The sequence below is a fragment of the Tigriopus californicus genome, chromosome 8 (assembly GCF_007210705.1).
Source record: "Tigriopus californicus strain San Diego chromosome 8, Tcal_SD_v2.1, whole genome shotgun sequence".
In the NCBI taxonomy this organism is placed as follows: domain Eukaryota; kingdom Metazoa; phylum Arthropoda; class Copepoda; order Harpacticoida; family Harpacticidae; genus Tigriopus; species Tigriopus californicus.
This window is the reverse complement of record NC_081447.1, coordinates 13,156,077-13,165,784: the sequence shown is the minus strand read 5'-3', so window position 1 is coordinate 13,165,784 and position 9,708 is coordinate 13,156,077. Positions and strand designations below refer to the sequence as shown.

At 43.5% G+C, this 9,708-nt stretch overlaps 1 protein-coding gene across 1 annotated transcript in view; it reads right to left on the bottom strand.

The window, feature by feature from the left end:
• LOC131885873 (KH domain-containing, RNA-binding, signal transduction-associated protein 2-like) overlaps window positions 1–9,708 on the bottom strand; it is a gene marked incomplete in the record, with an annotated part of 30,079 nt that overhangs the window by 1,680 nt on the left and 18,691 nt on the right.

Sequence of the window (9,708 nt, the reverse complement as noted above, 5' to 3'; positions counted from 1 at the left end):
AACACAAACCGGCCTCAAACCTGTCCGAGACCAATATATTGGGGAAAAAATGCCATCCACAATCTGTTTGGCCCAAAAAACAAGACGCAGTCACCTCATCGACGAGAAATATTCCCTTCCACTGATCCACTGTTGAAGCAACTCTGTCAAGGACTACGTTTTTTGCATAAGAGAAAATTACGTTTACTTTCAGTGAATCAGCCAAGAAAATGAGGCTCCAGCAAATTGTACGGCTGCTCGCTGGTCTTTGGCACACTCATGGACCTTTTTTGGCAGAGCTGCCCAATCGTGCCCATATGGATGGTGGGCCAAAAGTAATGGTCGTTATCGATATCTCCCAGCACGTCGTTGGGCTTGGATGTCAAGGTATGCATTTGACACCCTCAAAGAGACATGTTTTTCCCCCGAAGCATTTTGTTTTCGCCCTGCTTTCGTCATATTTGTCTGTAGCACTGCATTTTCGCTCAATCATTCCACACCTTGCCTGTCCGTGTTGTCATTTCCCGGCAAACTTTAATTACTTTTCTCTGATGAATAACGACAAGAAAGAGCTCATCCTCGAGGCTGTAAGCGAGTGAACGAGGGTGTGTGTGTGTGTGTCTCCGAGGACAATTTCCCTCAAAGAGAGCGATCACGATGAGCGTGAGCAGAAATGGGCAAATTGTTACCAAATATCTGTCGGGATTTTTCGTTCTCCAGCCGATACTAGCAAGAACTGGCATTTAATTAGTGTTCATTAAAGAAGCAACAGAAGCTCGTTAAGCCCATGAAAGGAGCTGGAAATTAATCTTTCAGATGGCCTTCCCACCCTAAGCCACAAACTTTGAAAAAATGAAGACCTACTCCGACAAGTTGCACTCCCCAAGCGCCAAGAAAGCCGACTTAACTTGACTCACTCACTCACTCACTCTCACTCACTCATTCACTCACTCACTCGTACGTCGCTCGGGTGATGTGAGGAGCTACACATGAAGTCATCAAGGAAAAGTTAGAAAGCTTTTAGGTGGTGATCTCTTTTTGAGAGAGAGACAGAGAGAGAGAGTGGAGCATCATCGCTTAGAAAGATCGCTTCGAGCTCTCGTCGTCCATTTCTTTGGATTCACTTGCCTTAAAAAAACCGCTGGTCTTATCTCGGATCTAATATCCCCCATTAACAGACCTCCAAGTGAGCTTGGAACGCATTTAGGGCACGGAATTCTCTGGAACCGTGGTGAAGAGCCACCAGATTTCGTCTCTTTTCATGCCAGTCAGAGACCCTACTCGTTCCTATCTATCTATCTTCTGGCGAAGGAGAGAAATGAGCTGCTTCCACCCAGTGACAGCGAGAGTGAGCCAAGCTCAAGACGAGCCTTTTGATGGGAAGAGATTCAATTTAGCTCGACGACCTCACTTGGCTTTTGACATCCACGCGAGGACAATAATCTCATTTACGTGGATTCCACAGGCGCCCACATTCGTTCGTGCCTACGTACGTACGTACGAGTATCACTCTCTCGTGCAACATCCATTCCAAGACCGACCCTGGCCCCCTTAACCACCAGCCTCGGTCTGTCTTGGAATTCTATTTCAGGACTATTGTGGGGCTCTCATGCTCAGGCTTCACTTTTGGTACCACACAAGCGCTTTGTGCTAAATCAAGAGGAACACTTGGCCCCCCCTGAAAATGGAGTGACCAAGAAAAGGAGTCAAGCCTGCCAATAAATCTGTCTAGTCTTGACTGAACATGTTCATTACGAGAAAAGAACGAGGGGGAGTGCAAAAAATCGGATATATCTCCCATATCGCTTAAACCTATTGAGCTCGGTTCGAGATACCATCTGACCGATGAGAGCGGAGGTAAATCTCCTTCACGTCTCCTGAGACCTTATCCTCTCAGCAAATATTGTTCTTACTTTCCAAATCTTCAAGTGGTTGTTTTCCTATCCCATTTTGGCCATTTGGCTAACCAACATCGCGGCCTCCTTACCCGGGCTCATCCGTCAATGTTTGCTCACAAATCTGGGCTTGGGAAAGCCTTACCGTATATTTAACGCCCAGATGAATGAACTCCATGCACATGAGCCAAGGATTTATGAGCTTCCACTCTTTATTGGGAACATATGGGTAGGCTTGGTCCAACTCATTTCGAAACTAAAGCACAGCCATGTTTGCCCATCGAAACTTCTAACTTATCTAAAAACATGTTTCCCCCAAAGCCCGTCAATATTTGATTAAGTAATTGGATGCCAAAAGAAGCTTCCAACATGGAGCTCTTGACCAAAGCCATTGAGGATCATCAGAATCGAAGCCTCTTTTCGTCACAATATCTAGTTCTAGGTCTTAATGTGCGCCCAAGACAGGATAAAGTTAAGTCTTGCAAATTAGTAAACTATCTTTCCTCTGAGCTATATTCCTTTCGAGCACTCACACGCAACTTTTTGACAAAAATGCCCATAAGGGCCACCTCGCATAACAAAATTATGACCATTTGTTGCCTTCCCGTGGGAGAGAAAAGTTCAAGGCCCATCAAGTTTTCCTTCCAAATTATATGAGGTGTAAGTCTTCTCTCTTTGGCTCCTTATCCTAGTCCCCTTGCGTCCCAGACTGAGCTTCAGTGGATTTCATTGGCGAAATATCCTCTCAATTTCAGCATGAGTGGAGTTACTTTCATCGAGAACACTAGTCCTTCCACCTCACCTCACTCACCAGGCACTTTGGAAATTTCCTGAATTCTACGACCCAATCTGGGGAAACCCAAGGAAAAGGAACAATCAAGAGGGGGGCCGCAGACAAAATTTCCTCCTTGTGAAAGCATGGTACACGGATTAATCGACCTCAAACGGGTCCCGACAGTTTTTGCTAGTGCTCAATCTGGTGTAGAAAAGGGAAAGTTCGGAGATGATTTATACCAAAAGTAACTTTGTTTCAAGCATGGATGCCACAGACGGAGATGGCATATAAGACCACAAAAGTTCACCCATGGCTCACATTGCATTTCCGTATGTGATCTGCTTTTCATTGGCGTTGGACATGTGTGCCAGACAAGGGCAACTTTTTCCATGTTTCCATTTTCAGTCATCGTTCAACATCTTGTTTAACATTCGGCTAGACAAGACCATTCACACATTGACCTCCAACTGAGAGCGTTTCAAATTTTCAGTGACCCCCCTAATTTAGAAATCCAGCCATCCCCGAGTTCTTTTGTGTAAAACTTTGCAATAGTTCTTTCATTCCTCGAGGTAATGTGAAAGAGCGGAGGCACCTTGGTCTGTTCTTGAGTCTGAACCAGTTTGCTGGGACTCCAGGACAAGAAAAATATTGATGAAATATGAGCTGAGACTGTTAAAAATGGCCATAACTCATCCCCATGCTCTTAACGTATAATGCTTTCCGGAGCAAATCATTGACTTGAACTCAACTCTGGCCGGGAAATCTGGCTTTGATTTTGATGCTGCTCATTCTGGACTTGGAGAGGGAAGGAAGAGGGGGAATGACACAAATCTTTGGCTAACCTCAACTCTGATCCAACTTCATTCCCCTTGGCACGGGTTCCTTTCTATTATTAACGGTAATCCCTCTTGATCTCTTTGGGGAGCTCCTAGTTGATTTCTAGGATCCATGTTAGTACATACCTGAAAATAACCAAGAGAAAACCATAAAATCAATTTTTCAAAGGAGCCCAAAGCTCTTTCGCCAGCAGGGTACGAAAATTCTCGATTCTTTTCCTTTGAAAATATTCAAAGAGGGGGAAGGGAACTCTTTGGAATGCGACATTGTTTGAGGTTAATCTAATCCCCATTCTATCCCATCCAAATATGTACCACCATACTTGAACAAAGGACACTTCAGTCCTTGAGGAGAAATGGTGGAACATTTTCAATTCCAAAATTCTGGGAGTGGAAATGCCACGCTGAAACTGTAATTGGAAAAGTGGGTTTTCCTCGCGACGTTCAAAGGTAAATGAAGATTGATTCGTCTTTGACAAGATGTGTCAATGAGAGTTGAAAGTGTAAGGAAGGAAGGTTCCATCCAGACCATGCCCAGTTGTGTGGCAGCCATCTCTCACATAGTTATTACCTCATTTTGAGAGCCCTCTTCCAAAATTTGACTCTTCCAACACCTTTTGTTCACCATGGGAATGACAGATACAGGGCAATCTCATACATATTTATGGGGCGATGTCGGAAGGATCTTGCACTTCATTTCTGGTCGTAATCTCACCTCTCACTATAATAGAGAGTTCAGTATGACAATCTGGCTCAAGGAATCATTCCATTCAGTTCGTCATAGCAAATTGAAATTGCCAATGATCAACTTGTCTGAGAAATTCAACCCTTTTATATGGATGAAGTCTTGAAAGGACCAATCCGTCGGTGCTCGTTTTTTTGGATTACGTTGTATGTGTAGTACATGGACAGTTAGGTTGACAACGGGTGCAATTGACAGAACCAATTTGAGGTCGGATCTTAGGGTCGATCGCTCGCCATGTTGACGACAGGAACTATATCCAGACCATAAGATGAGCCGAAAACATACCCGGAGGGATATTGAAAATTTCGAACGCACCAAAGAACTTCATTTCCTATAAGGTTGCTACGAGTTTCAATCTCGAGGATCAAGGCCGCATAGTGCGTATTCGAGTCCTTCACCGCTCGTTCCAAAAACCTGCCTCAGTGGGTTATGGGTATCGAAAATGTATAACACTAAATCCACTGCGTCTCCGAGGAACGTGGACCGAAATGTTCATGATTACGAACCACGGGTGAGCAAACCAAGTGATGGAAAGCCTCCAAACACGCGTTCAAGTAGTGCAAGCCTGACTAACTGGTACAGTACTGAATACCATGAGGCGAAAAACTGAGTTAATGTCTACGTACCTAGATGAGGAGAACTCTCGAAAGCTTCAATAACAGGAGAAAGGAAATCTTCCTATGCTCAAGACTCAAGAGTGGCCCCTGAGCAAGCACGTGGTAGGTGTACACTACATAGTACGCGTAACACACCGACAAGAAATCGAGAAGGCACTTCCTCTTTAGTATTCAAAGTGGCTTAGAGTATTTGTATATCATTAACATACTGATGTGTCATGGTTGAGAAGCATCCTCATTCTCCATTTACAAAAGGCTCTCGGCTCATCTGGATCTTTACCAAAAGGCCAAGAAGTCCTTTCTGTCCCCATACTGGATCAATATCGAGGCCTTGCTTTCTGAAGTACACAGGTCAAAAACGGCGTATTTGATCCGAGGAAATGAATGATAGATTAGAAGTCGGCCGAGTATAGCTCTAGTTGAAAAAAGTGGAAAAAATAATAGATGGATATCAATGACATCATCGGATTTCTCTTGTACTATGTTACTGCACTGTGACCCAAAAGTCATAATCCCCATCGAAGGAGCTTGTCAATATGTCTTTTTCGAATAGATGGGTAGTTTCACATCAAGAGCCAAGGTTAACATCTTCAAAGATGTACAGATCATATTCAACAATTAAAGCTTTTTTCATTCGCTAAGATCTGGCAGTTTCTAACTGCAGTGAAAATGGAGCATCAGTTTCATCTTCCATGGAACAATCTATTTTCAATATGTCCCTACTTCACACTACCAAAAGCAAGAAACTCTAGGTGAAAATAACAGGCATTTTTTGTATCGGGAGAAAAAATACTAGCCTGTCAATCCCTAAAAGTAGATTACAATAATATGTACCAAAGCCTATGTAACAATTCAAATCAAACACCCTGACAAAGCTATGAAGAAAACCATACTTTGTCATAAAGGTTGATGGCTTCGATTTTTTACCATATTTAGTTAAACAGTGGAACAGATCTACACCCATGTACCTGATCAAACAAAATACATCGCTTGAGTCATACTTGAACTATTGTAGTTATGTCCAAGGACAAGAACTTTGCAGTCACAGAGTATAACAAAAGTTGGCCTCGTGGGGGGGGGGATGGGACAAGATAAAGCTTGGGACTTGGGAGCACTCCTTCGTCTTTGCTAAGAGGATTGTCAGAGTTATTTATTTCCTCTCTTTCGTAAACGTAAGGCCAATGATGAGAAGAGAGCTTACTTATTGATTGCATTCTAATCTAATTTCCCCCGCTTGTCAACGCTGTCCAAGCAAGCAGACATGTCAGTTTCCATGAGAGAAGTCAATCCTCAATCTCCTCGAAATGTATCTGAACCTCAGCCACTTACTACATTCTCGAGCTTGTTCACATTTGGTAAAGCACTCCGTCCAAAATCCGAGACAATTTCTCATCCAACTTGGACAGATCAGATGATGATCCTGTATAAATACTTGATGATCAGCGGTCATTCATAAACTATGTAATGATCATGATTGAGCTGGCTTGACTTGACTTCAAACGTTGGGGATCGTAAGCGAATTTTTCATAGTATATCCTGTCAAGCACAAACCGAGGTGCTCAATGAGAGAGGATGGCATAATGGCGGATTAGATCTCTAATGGAAGGGCGCGGCTCGCTCGAAGTCGATGAAGTCTTTTCGGCTTCTAGGTAGTTTTTTCCGTCTTGGCCCTCAAGTTTGCAGATTAGAAGTGAACTCGTGGGAAGCGAGTTCGAACTTCTCAGATTCAAACGACGAGAGCACTCACTTAATTTCCGTCATTTAACGAATGCAATAAAACTGTCCTCAAATACAAATGGGTGGAAATAAATAACCTCATGTCGCCCACAAACATTCCTGGAATGAGTGGGGATCTCTCACGTGCCAGGGAGCTCTCAAAAAAAAGCATGAATTCAAAATACCAGGAGAGGAATGAATCTTTAGGAATGTCATCATTCCCACCATGTTCCAATTTGGGAACAATTAATCCAAGTGCCACCAGGTGAAGCAAGGATATCTCCTGACACGCTTCGAGCGGGACGACTGGTGTGAGTCGAGTTGCAGAATGTAATTTGTGGACTTTTTATTGGTCCCATTGGAGGCTAGCCATGGGAAAAGCTCAGAAATGATATTCATATTAGGCGAGACGTGAGAGAGCCCGGCCTTCGTCTCCCTTATGATTAAGGCCAATTGCTTCAAGTTCGTATGAGTGAAGTGAAAGAAAAAGAGCAAGATGAAGACGACAAGTTTCCGCTTGAAATCTTCGTTTCGCCGTGGAAATTAGGACAAATCCCGGATTAGCAGTGAGAAGAAGGCCATTCTAAGATCCCTTGGTTAGCGTCGGGGAGAAAAGCCACAAAGCAGAGAGGAAAGATCGATAATAATATTTTGGTTGCTTCCGTCTTCCCCACTCACAAGTCAGAAGATGGAAGAGTGTGAGAAAAGGGCCGATGTGGGGCAAAATGTCCCTCTTGGAAAGTCAACGTTTGTAAAGAATAGCCGATGGGCTCCACCAAAAGAATGAGAAAAATATCGGAATCGAAATTTCTCACTGACCGAGGCGGCCGGCCTTTGATTTGAGCGGGAAACCCACCGTTGCCCAAAAAGGAACGAACAATACCTACGGAACAGCTGTAGCAAATGACGTCTTGAAAGCATTCGAGATTGGCGGGGAATTCGAACTCAGATGATTTGGACAAAAATGTGTTGTAAAGTTGAGGCACTTTGAAAGAATTGTCACTGATTAGCCAGGCCTGGAAAAGTCTCCTGGAGGAATCAGAAGTGGAAAACAAGACCAGAGAAGAGAGCTGAGATGCGAGGAAGGGAGTGAAGGTGGGAAGGGAAGTTTTGCCATAAAGCTAAAGAAAACCCAGTCAAACCTCGAACTTCTCACCAAATCGCAATCGGCACGCATTTAGGTAGCCACGAACACGCAAGACCCGGATTTGAGTGCATATTCTCCTTGGGGCTTTCGATTCTCTCTCGGAATTTGATGATTTGATTACGAGCTCCTTTCCAAGGAACACAGCAGGATGCAAAAACTTGCGACAAATTCGGATTTGTGTGGCGTCAGATATGCGGGTTTAATCCAATGAAATTACCATCTCAAGATTTATGACCGCCCACAATATGGCAGCCACACACAGAAGCTAGTTCTTTTTGCCAGTACAATTAATGGTCCCCGTCGTTTTTTCACACAAGACTTGAGGGTGGTACGGAGTCTAGGATTTTTCAAAGGATTGTCTTCGTCGAACACGCAAGACCAAACATGTGCATTGTACCTACAGTACTGTATAGTGTATACTACATTATTTCGAGCGTCACGCTCTTGAAGGTACGGATAAAGCCCAAGATCAACCACGAGTCCACATTACTAAGTCTTGCCGTCTGGCCAGATCACACTCCTATTTTATGGCACATGTTTCAGAGATGAAACAGGGTGTCAATGCTCAGATACAAAGTAGGATGAATAGCCTTCGCATGTGGGATTGCCATCCTTGAGGCAGAAAAAAAAGATTAGGTCAAGGGATTGAGGATGAATTGCATTACCTTTTGTAATCAAAACCTTAACAAGCATTACCACAAGATTATGGGATTAAAGGGATCCCCATTCAAGCAGCAATACAACATTGCAGTACAAGAGTGGCCATGTATTGTACGTATGTAGCACATACCGTAGATGAGGGAAGTTATTTTGCCAACAACATGCATTGAGAAGAGTACATAGTGTGCTTTTGGGGAGGATTTCCAGTATCGAAGCACCGGTAATGAAGATGCAAACATTGACTTGCCTCAAAATAAATTAGCTTTTGGATCACTCTGCCAAGATCTGAGCCTCAGCCAAAAATAAAGATCACAAAGGAAATAAGAGCAAAAGTAGAATCGAGTTGAAAAAGAGGAAGGAAGGAAGGAAGGAAGAAATTTGCGGTTTGGAAAATGTACAAGTCATTCAGCCCTTCTTTCAGGATAGGCAATGGAAGAAAGAAAGAAAGAATACAGAGAGTGGGAAGAGAGAGAGAGAGAAAGAGAGAAATTGCTCTCTCGGATAATTTTTCAAGAGCTCTGTCTTAAACACACCACTCAACTCGAAGATGGAATGAATCTGAAACTCTTAGACCGATTCTAATACAGCAAAGTGCACCACTACACACAGTAGAAACTAGAAAACCAGTCCAGGGGCCAAGGCAAGAACGAGCCCCTAAATCCTTCCAATATCCATTTCTTATCAAGCTAAGGTTCACCATTTTCTTCTTTGAGGAACACATAGTCGAACAGATAGATGAGGAAGACAAAGAAAAGAAAAAAGAAGCTAGCGAAGCAATACAGCTCGGCGGAGTGTTGGTGGTGAAAATGAATGATGTGCAGTACACCACAGCTACATACACGACCGCGGACCATTATTGGTACTATTCATTTACTCCTTCCTTCCCTCTGCTGGTTCGTCTGTTTGGCGAGTTTCTCTGGCATTCCTATTTCTATTCATCCAAGTCGAGATAGAACTGCCAGTTGACCTTGAGTTACATATTCAAAATGATCGAGGCCCACTTTTTCCTTGCGAACTTCAAAGTTCAAATCCCACCTTGGGATGAAATACCATCCTCTCGATTCACGGATGTGCAGCCAACCCTGATTGGCAAGACTCAAAAGCCAACTGACGTTTCATTCACGACAAGCACAACAATTTGCATTTTGGCGTGACGGGAAATGATACAATCCGATTCAGTTCGACTATTGTCCAGGATATTGACATTAACCCCCTCAAGAGGCGCCTCATAAGACGACTGACTACAAGGGTAGAAAAGATTGGAGCGAGGCAGGACTCCAGCAACAGTTCACTGAGGTGCAAGGTCATAATGGGTTACCTAACACATACATGGAAGCA